Genomic DNA, 19409 nt, shown 5'->3' on the forward strand with positions numbered 1-19409 from the left:
TCAGCATTTGTGTGTTTTGATCAGGAATAAATGTGCTTCTCATTTATTGAATGCTGAGCCCACAGAGTAGCAGCATGCAGAGGTGAGACCACTAAGGGATGATTGAATCATGAGACCTCTAATGTAGAGTTCATAGCTTAAAGTTAATCTGAGGTGGGTTCTTTGGGAGTAAGTACATCATTTGCGGCATGACTTTATGACTATGCTTTGCTCTTTACCTCTAATACACACATCTTGGCTGCCATAACGTGAGCTTCCTCAGCCTCATGACCCTTCGTGTATGATGTTCTGCCTCATCAGAGGCACAGAAATGGAACCAAGTGACCATGGACTGAAATACCTGAAAGCATGAGCCAAAATAAATCTTTCCTTATTTAAGCCATTCTTTTGATTGTTAGTATTTTCTCCTACTTAAAGAAACTGACAGTCACACCAACTGTTTATATGTTTTGGTTCACAATGTCATTGTCCTTTTAAGAGGCACACACAAACCTTACTACACTTACTCAAATTTTCTAAACTTAACTAATTAGCATATTTTACCTGAATATAATTGAAAAAATCCATGTACCTCCAGCTTAGAAAGGTGCATGCTCAAAAATGGATGAATATTCATTAACAAAATTCAATGCTTGTAAAATATGAACTCTAATTGTGCACTCATATAATTTTATTATGAGCTTCATAACTTCCCAGTAATTTAAAACAAAATTTTGTGACAATAATTTCATTCAAGTTGTTTGAAGCTTAATAGGAAAAAATGTATTTACAATGAAATCATTCTTGTGACTCGTTCAATGTATATGATAAGACATGGATATAGTTTTTGTTTCTCATTGCTTAAATTGTTTGAGAAATTAATACTAGTGTCAGGGTAACAACTTAGCACATGAAATCCTTTATTAATTAAAACATATTATACTACATATAAAATAAATAAAGGATTTTAAAATTGCCTTCATGCTGCCTGGTTAAAATACAGATTACAAAGCACTGAAGAAGAATTATGCTTTTTCTAATATAATGATCCTGGAGTTGGATCTTATCCATGTGAAACCCAAGACTAATGACTTTCATGTGTTCATTTGGGGTACCATTGCAAATTTTCCGAGAGCAGTTTTCCTTTTTCTCTGATGTGTGGAAATATTTATTACTACTATGAGAAATCATATGACTTTAATGGATTGCACATTTTCCTCCTTAAGAAGGAATTGGTATTATGATTTATCTTAAATATTCAGAATGATCCTTTTAGTTAATACAGAAGAACAATTTCTTGGACACCTATCTCAGGCTGACTTCAAACCTCTTTACAATTCAAGTACAAAATGCATCTACCACTCAATTTACACAACAGATTTTACTTTTGCCTCTACTCATTCATGGAACCACTGATAACAAAGTTGACTTCCTCACATAATGTGGAGTCTGTAACTCTAAGGCAGCAATAAGATTTCATATGATTATTCAGATAGAAGCTTGTCATTGGATTAATGAGACTGGAAGTTAATCTATAGTATTTGCCTGAAAAAAATCTCAAATAATGGCAATACAAATGTACTCATATGATATAACATGTTTAACAAAACATCAGTGTTCCTGCTGCTTTTGATTCTGGCAAATTATAGAGCTCTTTGACTGTGGATTGTACCCTCTCCTTTTCTTTTCCATGAGGTTTGATGTTGTTAGTGTCTTAGTACTTTTTAGTTTGAATACTCCACAGTTTCTGAGATTTGAGCTTTGTGTCAACAATTCTGTGTATCCCTTATATTTTTATGTTATTAGTGTACATATGTTGACTGAGGATTTCAAATGACAAAATTCAGTTCACTTTCAAGTATCAGGATTATTTCTTGTTTTTGTGACATTGAATATTTTGTGAAAATCCTTTATCATAGTCTTTACATTTGTTGGGTTACTCCACACAGTGAATTCTCTGATGTCAAATATGATGTCTTTTGGGTAATGAGCTTTACACATTGTTTAGTTTGTAAGTTTTCTTCAATACAAATTCTGTGATGTTTCTAAGACATTTGTATCTGGCAAGTGATTTATCACATTCTTACCATATGTAATAATTCTCTCAAGTATGAATTTTGTGATGGCTTCACTGGCTAGCATTGAACCTAATTGATTTGCCACAACCTTTATGTTCTTATTGTTTCTCTCCAGTATGGAATCTTTGATGATTTCTTATGCTATAGGATTTGTCATAGTCCTTACACTTGTATGGTTTCTCTCTGGTATGGATTCTGAGATGATTTTTAAAGTTTGATTATTGATTGAAGGATTTGTCACAACACTTACATTTGTGTGGTTTCTCTCCTGCATGAATTCTCTGATACACCAGCAATCATGAGGGATGATCAAAAAATTTATCACAATCTTCACACTTGTATGGTTTCTATCTTGTGTGTGGTTTTGGATGGACAAGTTTGGATGAGTAGGAAAATTTTTTGCTACATACTTTATTTTAATAAGGTTTTTCTCCATGATGAATTCTCTGATGTGTTGTGAGGCTGGAGGAAGTATGGAAGATGTTTTGACATTGTCTAGTCCTACAGGGTTTATCTCCAGTTTCTAGTTTGTGAATCAAAACAAGTTGTGAGGAATTAGGAAAAGATTTACGGAATTCTTTAAATGTTTACAACCTATTTCTAGTACTTTTCTTCTGATTTTCACCAGAGACTACACAGGGCAGAAAATATTTGTCATATGCTTGATAATTGTTGAATTCTTCCCCATTACTTACTCTGTTGTTTCCACTTAGGTTTAACAGTTTGTGAGAGGTGTTCCTAGGTTTATTACATTTGGATTTCTTGCAGTTATCTCCAGTATTAGTTTTGTCATTTTGTGTCCTTTCTGAGAATTGGTTGAATATTATACTCTATTCATATCTTTTGAGGGGGTTTTCCTGAGTGTGAATCTTCTGATAGATAATAATGTTTGAGCAGTGATAAATGACCTCTTCACATTGATCACATTTTTACAATTCTCTGGAAAAATGTGTTCTCTGAGGATTACTAGAATTTAGTATTTGGTTAATTGGTTTTTGGTGACTCATAACCAGAACAAGTTATCTACACAATAAAAGTATCCTGATAACTGTTTAGGATACAGCCCTTAATAGAGACCTTTGTAGTTTCATTATTTGTATATGTTTTATCACAATCATCAATACTTTCCTGAGTTTTCAAGCATATGGGGATGACACAGGCCTTTTCATATTTACCTAACTTGATGTTGGTACAAGGTGCAATTACTTTTTGATGGAGGCCTAATAAACTTTTAAGAAAGGACATCTCAAACTTAAAACATTCAGAGTATTTTTCTTCATAATTAATTCTATTGTCTACAGAAGTGGTGGAGTTGCTGTTGAATCTGGTACCATATTCAATATAGTTCAGACAATTAATTTTCTCATGGTCCCTGTCACTTTTCAAATCTTCTCCATCTCTGTTCAGTGTAAAGTTGCTTTTCAAAATGTAATGTGAATACTTTGTTAAAGAAGCACCTAATTGTGAAATAACCTTTGACATAAAATGGAAATTGTTGACAGATGTCTGGTTTTCCTCAACTTTATTGGTAGTGACAATTTTATCATGCATTGTTGTTGCAAGGTTTTTATGTGTATTATCACATGTTTGCTGCCCTTCACAGCAACGAGTACTTTCCCAGGTTTTTCTTAGGAGTACATTGTCAGGATGAACATGGTCATGTTCATGTAGTATCACTTTTTGGAATGAGTCTTGCATACTGTCTTTCGGGAAAACTGTTTATAATGAGAAGACAGATCTGAAACAAGTTAAAACAAGAAATTATCATGGTAATGAACTCTGGATTATGTACCATAGTAAATTAATTTATGTAATTAAACAAATATGAAAACATTAGAAATACGGCAGAATAGAAATCTTTTGCACCCCTTTCCTCCACAAATACATATACTTCGATGCAATACAATGACACAATTGCCATTGTGGTAACCCCAAAGAAGAAGGAAGGGCAGTTTTCTGCCCTCTCCCAATGCAGTATGATATTCTTCAGAGAATCTCTTCATTCCTTTCCTTTTCCTCAGATGAGATAGCAAATGTTGAGTAGGTTGAGTGGTGCTCTTGTCCCAGACAAGAATTGGTTTTCATGCATTTGGTGGGGGGAGATGCCTTATAGTCCATCACTTATATGGTATACTAACAGAAACAGAAACTTATTATTATTAATGGGTTGATTCATTTCAGACCTAAGATTAAAGATTCTTACAGCATCAACTACAGTCCAAACAGAAAAGATTATGGAGTTACTCTTATTATATAGACCCAATTTAGCCCAAGACATACCATGGTTACAATATTGAAAGGCTCTAAATTCCCTATGTTGTCTCATGTGTGTTAGGTTTTAACTGAACATGACAATCTCTACATTGTGACAGATTTGCTCTTTGATTATTTGTGTCTTAATAAATTGACACATAAGTGAGTGTGTAGTTACCATTTAAACATGATGAATGCAAAAAAAAACCATAATGCAATGAAAAATCCTTCTAATTAGCATTCACCATAGTTTAGAAGGTTAGCGCATTGAAAGTGAGAAAACTTAATATCTATTTTCTTAGCTTTTACATGAACAAAATATCTTGTTAACTCTTGCTTAAAATATATACAAATCCCATCTACTTATGTATCTGAAATGTAGCACCCTTGCCTGAAATTTCACAATCCTGAAGCCATGTAGTCAATATTTTATCTCTATTTTCATGAGATCAATTTGTCAGTGTCCCAATAAGAGTTATATTTTTTGGATTTATCAATTCATGGAAAGCTCTGCTCTCTAAAGAATTGGTCTTTTACATCCTTTCATTTCACAAAAAAATTACTGTATATTTTAGTGGTTGTAATTAGGTTTGAAGTTAAGGATTTGCATTTATGAAGCAGAGGCTCTATCATTTGAGCCAACTTTTAAGCCCCATTGATATATTTCTTTATCACTGAACACCATTTCATTCTGGAGCTGTATGAATGCACACATACCTATAAAAATGTATATGTATATATGCATATATTTCTCACATTTATGTACACATATGAGATTTTTCACTAACTGATACTTGAAATTGTACATTGACTCTCTCTATTGCCTATTTCCTGTGGGGTTAGGCAAAAATCTTTTAATCATACTTTTCCTTTTCTCTGGATAATTACCAGTAGTTACACTGAGGTAATCTAAGGTACTTTAAAATTTTTTCAGTTGCCACTGTACTATTTCTCATAATTAATAATATATTCTACAAATATGAAATTTTATTTTATCATTTTTGACAAATATTCATTGTACAATGGGATTTCATTGTGCCAATTCCAAATAGACTTGCATCATACATTGGTTAAATTTCCCCAGTATCCCACCCCTCAGAACCTCCACTCTGCCCCAGGTAAAGCTTTTTCAAAAATATTCATCATTCTATTTCATATAGGCATCTGAACCCTATCAAACATTTTTCTCTCACCTTCATCTTCACTCACCCTCTTCCCTCCCAAGAGTACTTCCACATGATGCGTTCCTATTTTTAGTACTGTCTTATTTTAATTCCAAAGCCAAGGTTCAAAGGGTAGCATGCCATCACCAGTGGCAGAGAAGACAATGCAGAATTGGTACCCACCAGGGAAAACACAATGAAACCTAGTGACAATCCACAGAGGTCTCAGAGAATGTGGCATAAGATCATGTAGCAGTAGCAGCGGTAGCAGGGATACCACTACCAACTTTTGTTCCTTTCCAAGCCCACCAGTGACCTCCACCAGTGAGAACATCTGAGAAACCCTGCAATTTGTGGGAAAGGGGGTAGAATTCAGTATCTTGAGAAAAACCTGAAAGGTTTACTATTGAGCCATTACCTCCTCTATTAAGAGACAAGAAAACAAACTTGAGCTCAGCCACCACCAGTTCTGTGCAATCTGTCTTAAAACCCCACATAAGAGAAGATAGAAAACTGGAACCCACAACCAAAAATGAGGTCAGATGTACAAATATCAATGCATAAACATGAGGGAACAATGCAGCAGTTCAAAACCCAAGTACACCACTAAGGATCTAGAGATCAATGATGAGGATAAAATTTCAAGTATTGAATTTTAACAAATGATACTAAGAATGTTCAATCACTTCAAAGATGAGACACATAAGCTAGGAAGTGAACACAAAGAGGGTACGAATTAAGAACAAAAAGAGCTTAAAGACAGTTGAAACAAACTGATAAATGAAAGTAAGAAGACTGTGTAGAATACATGAGAGGTAATCAATAAAGATTTATAAATCCTGAAAAATAATCAAATTTGATATGAACAGCTCAATATCCCAAAAATCTAGTTGAAAAATGAATGACAGAGCAAGATGAAGATAGTTTCAGAAACAGAAGACACAGTATCAGAAATAGATCAAACAGTCAAAGAACATGAAAAAATGCTATGAAAATATGAAGAGAAATGCAAGACATCTGGCACACTATCAAAAACCCAATCTATGAAGCATGTATATAGAAGAAAGTGAAAAGATTAAACTAAAGGCATAGGTAACAAAATCAATTAAATTAATAGCCAAAAACTTCCCCAACCTTGAGGGAGAGAAGTACACCCAGGTTCCTGAGGCTTACAGATAACAAAACCATGAATACCAGAAAGGAAACAGCTGCATACATGTGATAATGAAAACACTCAATATAGGGAACAAATAAAGGAGACTCAAAGCTGTAAAAGGGAAAGACAAGTCACTTATAAAGGCAAACCAAATAGATTTACCAACACAAGCTCTAAATTTTTAGGTCATGTAAAGATATATTTCAGGCCCTGAAAGAAAACAACTGTCACCTAGAGTAGTCTATACAGCAAAAGTATACTTCCTAATTGAAGGAGAAAGGAAAACCTTCTGCAACAAGCACAAACTAAAACAATTCATAACACCAAAACTTGTGCCAAAAATACTTAAATGACTCTTATGCACAGAAGAAGAAATTAGAGCCAGCCATGAAAATTTAAGAAAGAAGAATCCTCTTTTATAAAGCAGACTAGCAAACAAGGAATAGGGAAAAAGTAAATATCAGGGGAGTAAAAACTGATTGGAAACACTTGACACCTATCAATATTAACACTGAATATTAGTGGCCTCAATGCCCCAATCAAAATACATAAAATAGCAAATTGGGTACAAAAGAAGACCCAATCTTTTGTTGTTTACAAGAAGCATATCCCACTGAGAAAACCTAACACTGGCTTAGAGTGAAAGGGTGGAGATGCTGATGCATCTCTAAAATAGGCAGAAGTAAGTACACTTGTATGTGAAAAACTAGACTTTAGACTAAAATCCGTCCAAAGAGACAATATAGTTCTCTTAATACTAATAAAAGGAATAAATTATCAAGAGGAAATAAAACTTCTTAGCATATATGAGTCATACATTTGTGCATCCATGTACATTAAAAAACTTGAATAGACTCATAAGCTGCTATCAATAGATTTATTTAAAAACTATGTAAAGAATCAACAAAATAAAAATAAAATAATTAATAAGATTGATAACCCTTAGCAAATCTGTCTAGACAGAGGAAGGAAAAGTACCAAATAAGCAAAACAAAAATAACAAAGGGTACATAAACACAAAATCTCACAAAATTGAGAGGATCATTAGGGAATTCTTGTATTTAAGCAAACTGGAAAATTGAGAGCAAGAAATGGGTAATTTTCTACATATATTTAGTCAACTACCATTGAACCAAGAAGACATCAGCCACCTAAGTGTATCTATAAAAAGAAATGATTGAAGTAGCAATAAAGAGCTTCCCAACAAAGAATAGCTCAAGAACTGATGGATTCATGGCAAATAACACCTGTCTTTTACAGAGGATATAATACAATACCAATATTCCTCAAACTTTTCTAGGAAACAGAAATGTCTGTACTATACTCATTTCAAAACCCAACAAAGATGCAGCTATCAAAGCAAATTACAGGTGATTGTCTTTAATGAAGGTAGCAAACAATGTATACACATGTGAATAACTGTAAAAATGATAAAATAAATAATACAGAAAAGAAAGGATCACCACAGTTTGAAGAAAATAATAGGTATATTTAACGAAAAAAAATCTCAACCAAATATTGGCAAACTAGTTAAAAAACACATCAAAAAGATGATACAACATGACCATGTCAGCTTAATTCCAAGGATGAAAGAATGGCTCAACATACTCATATCTTCAAATGTAATGCAGCATATAAACAGAAGCAATGACAAAAATGAAATGATCCTCTCAATAGATGTGGAAAACTCTTTTGATCATATCCAGCACACTTTCACAATAAAACACTGAGTATACCTAACCAGTTTATAATGTTAGGGTCATCAAAATTGTCACAATAAATCCTGCTGGAAAATGAATATATCTTAATAAAATAAAAATGTGTGTGTGGAAATAATGCAATGATATCTCCTTTGTACTATTAATTTATGCTAATGAAAAAGTAGTAATCTTAGAAAGGCAAAATATTAGTCTTAATGATATCAGTTGTTCCTGTAATATACTGAGATGTTAATAAGATATGAAGTAAATTTATAAAGCAAAAAAGAGAAAAATTAAAGCACTGATGAAACTAGGAATAGAAGGAATGTTACTCCATATAGTACAGAATATATATGTTAAACTTATTTCCAATATTATATTAAATGGAGTTCAACTGAAACCATTCCTACCAGCAACAGGAGTGAGAAAAAGATATATAGATTTAGAGTTCCTACCCAGAGCAACAAGATAAGAGCAAGAAATAATTAGGATTCAAGTAGGGAATGAAGAAATCAAACTATCTTTTTTTGCCACTGATGTTATCCTCTAGCTAAAAGATCCTAAAAACTGCACCAAAAAGTAATAGAAATTATAAATACTTTTGTCAAAGTAGCCATATACCAAATTAATATACAGAAATTTATAGACTTTCTAGATACCAACAATGACTTGACTGAGAAAATATTCAGGGAAAGAATACCATTTATAATAACTCCCCCCAAAACACATAGGAATAAATTTAGTGAAGAAAGCAAAGACCTTTTCAATGATGTCCATAAAACACTGGAAATAAAATCAAAGAAGACATCTGAAGATGCAAGATCTCCAATGATAGTGAATCAGTAGAATAAATGTTGGGTAAATAGCTTTACTACCAAAAGGAATCCACATGTTCAATGCAATCTGTATCAAAATCCCAATGACATTCTTCACAGAGCTATAAAAATCAATCCTAAAATTTATATGGAAACTCAAAAGAGCTCAAGTAGCCAAAGCAATTTTGAGCAAAAATGACAATGCTGGTGGTATCACAATACCTGGCTTCAAACTAAACTACATAGGTGTAACAATAAAAACAACATGGTATTTGCAGAAAAACAGATACAAAGACTTGGAATATAAGACCTGGTCATAAATTCACACAATTACAGTCAACTGATTTTTGACCAAGGAGCCCAAAACACACAATGTAGCAAACAAAGCTTCTTTAAGAAATGTTGCTGGGCAAACAAAATAACCACATGCAGAAGACCGATGTTATCCCTGACTTTAACCCTGTACCAAGATCAACACAACATGTATCAAATACCTTAAAATAATGCCTGAAACTGAAAAAACTTCTGGAGTTAGTGGGAAATACACTGGAACATATAGGCATATGCAATGTCCTCCTAACTCGAACACCAGTGGCTCAGCAACTATAAGAATGAATGAAAAAGTAGGACTTTATCAAACTAAAAAGCCTTTTGCACAACAAAAGAAAGAGTCATTTAAGAGTTCACCCACAGAATGGGAGAAAATCGCTGCAAACTACTCATCCCATAAGGGCCTACTATCCAGAGTTTACAGAGAGCTCAAAAACTCAACCCCTCTAAAATCAACATCCCAATGAAGAAATGGGCACGTGAATTGAACAGATAATTTTCAAATGAAGTTTTACAAATGATCAATAAGTACATGAAGAAATTTTCAACTTCTCTGCCTATAAAGCAATGCAGACCTGTAAGCATCTGGGAGTACCTGGACCTGCCACAATTCATGCACATACAGAACCTCCAACTTCCACATAATTGCACAGATCTCTCGCTACCTTAGTGTGTTTGCAACCTCAGGAGAAATAAGGCAATGCAGAGAACCACAGAAAGAGAGCTGCTGCAAGCATCAGGGAAGACTTGGACCCAGCAACACAGTTGACCCCAAACCTCTGTCTGCTGCCTGCCTGCACTCCCCTGAAGCTGACCTGTTTTCAGCCAAGTGAATCTGCTTACCCACCAGTTAAACGCAACACACTGTTTGTGAGGGAACCTCATATTACCACTGAGGAACCGATTGCATTCCCTCTGGACAAAAAATTGTGGCAAACACACTGAGGGAATATATTCCCTCTACCTGGAGGAAGGGGAAGAACACAAAGCTGAAAAATCCCATGTGGGGGTGGGGTTATTTAGCAGCCACTGTGGAGAAATCTGGCATTGCACTTCCTTGGAGAAACAGGGAGCAAGCTGAAACTAAAAGTCTCACCAACAGAAAAGCTCATTTCTAATCCACAGGCTTGTCCTGTGAGCGGTAGGTGCTGGCAACTGCTCATTTACCAACCCCTCATGGAATCACTTCTGAGAACCTGCCTACTCCAGAGGCCTCACCCCACTAAGGAAGCCCAGGCTCAACTACCCAGAGCTGAGACCCTCCAAGGCTGTCTGATAAGGAAGAGCAATACTCATTGCCATGCAACCTAACATACGAACCTTAAGAAAGGACATTCCCAGTCAAATTCACTATTAAAAAATAAAATAAAAACTTCACCACCACAACCTGAATTCAGAGGAAAGAGTTTAGAACATTCACTGAACTGATACACACATGTACACACACACACACACACAATTTGTATTTTATTTTACTTTTATTCTAGTTCAATTTGTTTTATTTTTTATACTTTGTATTTTTTTATTGTAACTTTTATTTTCTTCAATCTTACTTTTACCTAACTCCCTTTTTCAATCTGTCCTGACACTAAATTGTTCAGCTCTTGATTGCCCCACTTTCCTTTCCCTACCTCAGTTTTTTCTTTCTAAACTCTTTCCATCTTCTCCCCCTTCTTTTCTTTACCCAATCAACCTTCATCCCCCCAACCTCCATGGATTATGGATAATATCACCAAGGGGTTCACTACATATTGTGTAATCACTGATGAGCAATGAATCAGTGTATTTGTTATTGCTAATTTAAACCACCTCGGCAGGGAACAGAAATCGCAAATCAACCTAGGTAATGACCAAGCCAAACATAACACAGTAATTGAGTCAAGTGGAAGATAACAGGTGATTAAAATCCCTCAACTTGCCACTCAGTGTCAGGAGCCTGCCACCACACACCTAAGTGAATACCGTGCTCCAGGCTTTGCTACCTTGGTGGTGTCAGGTGGCTTTTCTCCCCCAAAGCATGGATGCCCAGCAGTCACCACTGCCCATGACTGCAAGAGAGCCCTGCTTCCCCATCAAAGAGTAAGAATGCCAGATTCCCAACTGAGGGGAGGAAAGCTATAACCTGCTATTCTTCAGGCAGCACTAGAAGACTGGTTCCCCTAAGGTACACAGAAGCCCAGCACTTCACACTGCCCCTCCCTGCAGAAGAGTCACATCTTTCCTGTCCAACAGCTGGAATCCCAGTTCCTCCACTGAGTGGCAATCCACTACTGTGCTGGTGCTAGGAGGCCTGCCGCCCCTCACAGTGCACAGAGATCCAGTGCTCCCCACTGTGACTGCAGGAGATCCTCTGTACCCCAACCAAGAGTGGGAATTCCAGCTCTCTCTCTGAGGGGAGAAAAGAGGTTACTGGCACCACAACAAGAATCCTACAAAGGGTAACATATCCAACATACCTGACTCTGAGGAACACTGTTGGAGCTTCAGGAGAATAAAACCTTTAAAACACCAACTACAGGGGCAGAAGTCATGCAAACCCTAATAAAAAACAACTCCAGATCTCAACTCAGACTGAAACAGCAGGACAATCACTCTCCATCAAAAGTCAATTCCACCACTAAGTATCCAAACACATACGTAGAGGAAGAGCCATCCAATAATGAATTAAAAAAACAACAGTAAAAATGGTAAACAACCTCAAAGAAGAAGCACAAAAGTTAGTATTTGACCTCAAACAAGACATGAATAAACAATTAAATGAGCTCAAATGGAATACAAACAAACAGATGAATGAAATTAAGAACACTATCCAAGAGATGAAAGAAGAAATCAATAAAAATGAAACCCAGAAAAAAAATCAATCTGAAATAAACAACTCAATATCCCAAATAAATATTGCAATTGAGAGCTTTGTGAATAGAGTAGAGCAAGTTGAAAATAGAGTATCAAGAACAGAAGACAAAGTAGAATTAGACTAAACAGTAAAAGATCATGAATGAACACTAAGAAAATACCAATGGAACATGCAAAATATTTGGAACACCATGAAAAGACTGAACCTACAAATCATGGGTATAGAAGGAGGAAAGGAAATACAAACTAAAGGCAATGAAAACCTATTCAATAGAATAATAGTGGAAAACTTCCCTACCCTTGAGAAAGAGAGAGTCATGAAGGTGACTTATACACTGCTGGTGGGAATGCAATTTAGTATAGCCACTTTGGAAAGCAACATGGAGATTCTTCAAAGACTAGAGATGCCATGATACGATCCAATGTTACATCTCCTGGGCATCTACCCAAAAGAATGTAAGACAGGATACAATAGAAACATCTATACACCAATGTTCTTCACATCACTAGTCACAATAGCCAAGATGTGAAAACAACCCAGAAGCCCTACAACTGATGAATGAATCAGTACACAGTGGAGTACTACTCATCCACAAGAGTAATGACATGGGGTTTGAAGGTAAATGCATGCAATTGGAGGACATCTTAAGTGAAGTTAGTCATGATCAGAAACACAAAAGATGCATGCATTCTCTCATACATGGAAGATAGATCCAAAGATAAGCATATACACAAGAATAAGCAAGAGCACATACAAACTCAATTGTAGAACATATTTGTGACAGTGGAACTACTCTATGGAACTCGGGGAAAGAGAGAAAGGAAAAGAGAGTGATAGAGCAACAATAATATTGCATACCATAAGATGTGAAGGTAGAGGATATGAGAATGTGTATTGAAAACTGTTGAAAAATGGAGGGTGGGAGGTAAAGGGGAAGGGCAGAATCTATTAAGGGATTGAACAGACCAAAAAAATCACATTCACAGTGAGTATATATTGAGACATGCCATTGAATGTGCTTTAAGTGGGGTGGGAAGGGGGCTTATGGGGAGAAATAATGGGGCAATGTAAATAATGTACAATATAAGACTAATTCAAATTGTTACTATGAATCCCCCCATATAATGAATATATCCTAATAAAATTTTATTAAGTAAAAAGAAAAAGAAATGCAAATCAAAACAACAGTAAATTTCATCTCACTCCAGTTTGAATGGGCATTTTCAAAGCAAAACCAACAGGAAATGATGACAAAATTCAGGAACCCCTGTATACTGTTGGTGGGAACATAAAGTAGTACCAACATTAGGGAAAGCAGTATGGAGATTCCTTAAAAGGAAGAATCCTTATGAAGGAACTGCTACATGATCCAGGGATTCCCTCCTGTGCATGTATTTAAAGGACCCTAAGTCAGGATACAATAGAGACACTTACACAGTGGTGTTAGCAACACTATTCACAATAGTGAAGCTAATCAATCAACCCAAATTTCCTACAACTGATGGATGGACCAAGAAAATGTGTGTGTGTGTGTGTGTGTGTGCTCGTGTGTGTGTGTGTGTGTGTGTGTGTGTGTATGTGTAGAATGGAGATTTATTCAGCCATACTGAAGAATGAAACCATGTTGTCTGAAGGTAAATGAAAGACATCTTATTAAGTGAGGTAAGGCAGGCACAGAAAAACAAAAGCCATGAATATTTTCTCATATATGGAACAGAAAATATAAATATTTTGTTTACCCAAAGGTAAATATATATTCAACAATAACATGATCATGTACAAACTTATGCAGAACATGTTTGTAATAGTGGAACTACCCATTTTAACTTGGGTGAGGAGAGAAAGGAAGGAGAATGGCAAAAAGTCAACAATGCCAAAATACATGATTCCTGTGCAGGTATAGGTTATAATGATATGTATTGGAAGATGTTGAATGATGGGAGGTTGGAGGGAAGGGGTAAGGGATAGTAACAGACAAAACTGAACTGACCAAAAGTAAACTTATAGTGTGGATACATTAAGAAACCCCTTTAACATTGACTTTGCAAATAATAATGAAAGACAGTATTGAATAATACATACAGTGTGTGTCTGTGAGAGAGAGGGTATGTGGGAGGGAAGAGGGTCAATGGAGGAGATTAAGGCAATGGAATATATATATATATATATATATATATATATATATATATATATATATATATATATATGCTTCACATACATATACAAAATAGAATGGTGAAACTCCTTTCAATTGTTGTACTGGGACTGGTAGGTGGTGTGGAGGAGGAAAATGGTGGGGAAAATCTAACAAATGTACACGATAAGCTTATTTGGAATTGTCACAATGAATTCCCTCTGTACAGTGAAAATATCCTAATAAAAAGGAAAAAAGGGTGATTCTCAATGTATCCCAGTTGTGAATATACTTTATTTTGATCAGTTCAATCATCTGTTGCTCTCCCTTACCCCTTTTCTCTAACCTCTCATGCCAAAATCTCAAGCACACTTAAGAAAGCATGTAACAAATTGAGAACTATCACCCAATTGAAATAAACAACTATTTTCTACAAGTCAACGTTAAGAAATAGAGATTCAAGAATTATCTGCATTATTCAAGAGAACAAAATCAATTACATATAAAGGTATACATCCATGATAATTACAGCAGATTTGTGAACAGAAACCTGAAAAGTTAGGAGGGTATGCAGTAAGGTATTTGAGCATTAGAAAAAACAATTTGTTTGTTGGATGGAGTGTTATTTCAGTTTATATTCATTTCATTCTCCTAATGATTAATTACATTAATAGATATGTTTATCATTTGCATGACTTCTTTAGGTAAACATCTACTGAGAAATTCAGCTCACTTTAACGTAGGACTTTTTAATAAACAATTTTTCAGTTCTTTATATATTCAAGATGTTAACTCACTTTGCTAGCATGTTGTGCAAATATTTCCTCCAGGTTTGAGAGGAAAGAATTTAGAGTAAGTGAGACACATAACAAAGTTCCTTGCTTTGCTCTGTTATTTTTTTCTTTTGCTGTGCAGAAGTTTCTTTGTTTGATATAGTCCCTTTTGTCAATTTTTTGTTTCTGTTGAATTGCAGATATATCTGAATATATCAGATAGATATATCTGAAGTATCTTTTCCAAATCCAATGTCATGAAGGATTTATTGTATGTTGGCTTTTAGTAGTTTCAAAGTTTTTGGTCTTAACTTTCAGTCTTTAATAAAACTTGAGTTGATAATTATGATTGGTTCGAGATAGGAGACTCATTTCTTCTCCATGTGGATATCTAGTTTTCTTTTTTTTTTTTCATTTTTCTTTTATTATTCATATGTGCATACAAGGCTTGGTTTATTTCTCCCCCCTGCCTCCACCCCCTCCCTTACCACCCACTCCACCCCCTCCCGCTCCCCCCTCAATACCCAGCAGAAACTATTTTGCCCTTATCTCTAATTTTGTTGTAGAGAGAGTATAAGCAATAATAGGAAGAAACAAGGGGTTTTGCTGGTTGAGATAAGGATAGCTATACAGGGCATTGACTCACATTGATTTCCTGTGCATGGGTGTTACCTTCTAGGTTAATTCTTTTTAATCTAACCTTTTCTCTAGTTCCTGGTCCCCTTTTCCTATTGGCCTCAGTTGCTTTAAGGTATCTGCTTTAGTTTCTCTGCATTAAGGGCAACAAATGCTAGCTAGTATTTTAGGTGTCTTACCTATCCTCACCCCTCCCTTGTGTGCTCTCGCTTTTATCATGTGCTCATAGTCCAATCCCCTTGTTGTGTTTGCCCTTGATCTAATGTCCACATATGAGGGAGAACATACGATTTTTGGTCTTTTGAGCCAGGCTAACCTCACTCAGAATGATGTTCTCCAATTCCATCCATTTACCAGCGAATGATAACATTTCGTTCTTCTTCATGGCTGCATAAAATTCCATTGTGTATAGATACCACATTTTCTTAATTCATTCGTCAGTGCTGGGGCATCTTGGCTGTTTCCATAACTTGGCTATTGTGAATAGTGCCGCAATAAACATGGATGTGCAGGTGCCTCTGGAGTAACAGTCTTTTGGGTATATCCCCAAGAGTGGTATTGCTGGATCAAATGGTAGATCGATGTCCAGCTTTTTAAGTAGCCTCCAAATTTTTTTCCAGAGTGGTTGTACTAGTCTACATTCCCACCAACAGTGTAAGAGGGTTCCTTTTTCCCCGCATCCTCGCCAACACCTGTTCGTGGTGGTGTTGCTGATGATGGCTATTCTAACAGGGGTGAGGTGGAATCTTAGCGTGGTTTTAATTTGCATTTCCTTTATTGCTAGAGATGGTGAGCATTTTTTCATGTGTTTTCTGGCCATTTGAATTTCTTCTTTTGAGAAAGTTCTGTTTAGTTCACATGCCCATTTCTTTATTGGTTCATTAGTTTTGGGAGAATTTAGTTTTTTAAGTTCCCTGTATATTCTGGTTATCAGTCCTTTGTCTGATGTATAATTGGCAAATATTTTCTCCCACTCTGTGGGTGTTCTCTTCAGTTTAGAGACCATTTCTTTTGATGAACAGAAGCTTTTTAGTTTTATGAGGTCCCATTTATCTATGCTATCTCTTAGTTGCTGTGCTGCTGGGGTTTCATTGAGAAAGTTCTTACCTATACCTACTAACTCCAGAGTATTTCCTACTCTTTCTTGTATCAACTTAAGAGTTTGGGGTCTGATATTAAGATCCTTGATCCATTTTGAGTTAATCTTGGTATAGGGTGATATACATGGATCTAGTTTCAGTTTTTTGCAGACTGCTAACCAGTTTTCCCAGCAGTTTTTGTTGAAGAGGCTGCTATTTCTCCATCGTATATTTTTAGCTCCTTTGTCAAAGATAAGTTGCTCATAGTTGTGTGGCTTCATATCTGGATCCTCTATTCTGTTCCACTGGTCTTCATGTCTGTTTTTGTGCCAGTACCATGCTGTTTTTATTGTTATTGCTTTGTAATATAGTTTGAAGTCAGGTATTGTGATACCTCCTGCATTGTTCTTTTGACTGAGTATTGCCTTGGCTATTCATGGCCTCTTGTGTTTCCATATAAATTTCACAGTAGATTTTTCAATCTCTTTGATGAATGTCATTGGAATTTTGATGGGAATTGCATTAAACATGTAGATTACTTTTGGGAGTATCGACATTTTTACTATGTTGATTCTACCAATCCATGAGCATGGGAGATCTCTCCACTTTCTATAGTCTTCCTCAATCTCTTTCTTCAGAAGTGTATAGTTTTCCTTGTAGAGGTCTTTCACATCTTTTGTTAGGTTTACACCTAGGTATTTGATTTTGTTTGAGGCTATTGTAAATGGAATTGTTTTCATACATTCTTTTTCCGTTTGCTCATTGTTAGTGTATAGAAATGCTAATGATTTTTCTATGTTGATTTTATATCCTGCTACTTTGCTATAGCTATTGATGATGTCTAGAAGCTTCTGAGTAGAGTTTTTTGGGTCTTTAAGGTATAGGATCATGTCGTCTGCAAATAGGGATATTTTGACAGTTTCTTTACCTATTTGTATTCCTTTTATTCCTTCTTCTTGCCTAATTGCTCTGGCTAGGAATTCCAGTACTATGTTGAATAGGAGTGGAGATAGTGGGCATCCTTGTCTGGTTCCTGATTTTAGAGGGAATGGTTTTAATTTTTCTCCGTTAAGTATAATGCTGGCTGTAGGTTTCTCATATATAGCTTTTATAATGTTGAGGTACTTTCCTTCTATTCTTAGTTTTCTTAGAGCTTTTATCATGAAATGATGTTGGATCTTATCAAAGGCTTTTTCTGCATCTATTGAGATGATCAAGTGGTTTTTGTCTTTGCTTCTGTTAATGTGGTTTATTACGTTTATTGATTTTCGTATGTTGAACCACCCCTGCATCCCTGGGATGAAGCCTACCTGGTCGTGGTGAATAATCTTTTTGATGTGTTGCTGAATTCGATTTGCCATTATTTTGTTGAGGATTTTTGCATCAATGTTCATTATGGAGATTGGCCTATAGTTCTCCTTTTTGGAGGTGTCTTTGCCTGGTTTTGGGATAAGTGTAATAGTGGCTTCATAAAATGTGTTTGGCAGTTTTCCTTCCCTTTCTATTTCATGGAACAGTTTAAGGAGGGTTGGTATCAGTTCTTCTTTAAAGGTCTGATAGAATTCAGCAGAGAATCCATCAGGTCCTGGACTTTTCTTTTTGGGGAGACTCTTGATTGCTGCTTCAATTTCATTTTGTGTTATAGGTCTATTCAGGTGATTAATTTCCTCTTGGTTCAGTTTTGGATAATCATATGTATCTAGAAATCTGTCCATTTCTTTTAGATTTTCAAATTTATTTGAATATAGGTTCTCAAAGTAGTCTCTGATGATTTCCTGGACTTCCATGGTGTTTGTTGTTATCTCCCCTTTTGCATTCCTGATTCTACTAATTTGGGTTTTTTTCTCTCCTCATTTTAGTCAGGTTTGCCAGGGGTCTATCGATCTTGTTTATTTTTTCCAAGAACCAACTTTTTGTTTCATTAATTCTTTGTACGGTTTTTTTGGTTTCTATTTCGTTGATTTCAGCTCTTATTTTTATTATTTCTCTCCTTCTATTTGTTTTGGGATTTGCTTGTTCTTGTTTTTCTAGGAGTTTGAGATGTATCATTAGGTCATTGATTTGGGATCTTTCAATCTTTTTAATATATGCACTCATGGCTATAAACTTTCCTCTCAAGACTGCCTTAGCTGTGTCCCATAGGTTCCGGTAGGTTGTGTTTTCATTTTCATTGACTTCCAGGAACCTTTTTAATTTCCTCTTTTATTGCATCGATGATCCATTCTTCATTAAGTAATGAGTTATTTAGTTTCCAGCTGTTTGCATGTTTTTTGTCTTTACTTTTGTTGCTGAGTTCTACTTTTACTGCATTGTGGTCAGATAGTATGCATGGTATTATTTCTATTTTCTTATATTTGCTGAGGCTTGCTTCGTGCCCTAGGATATGATCTATTTTGGAGAAGGTTCCATGGGCTGCTGAGAAGAATGTATATTGTGTAGAGGTTGGATGAAATGTTCTG

Source organism: Castor canadensis, chromosome 16 (genome assembly GCF_047511655.1).
Source record: "Castor canadensis chromosome 16, mCasCan1.hap1v2, whole genome shotgun sequence".
NCBI classification, from domain to species: domain Eukaryota; kingdom Metazoa; phylum Chordata; class Mammalia; order Rodentia; family Castoridae; genus Castor; species Castor canadensis.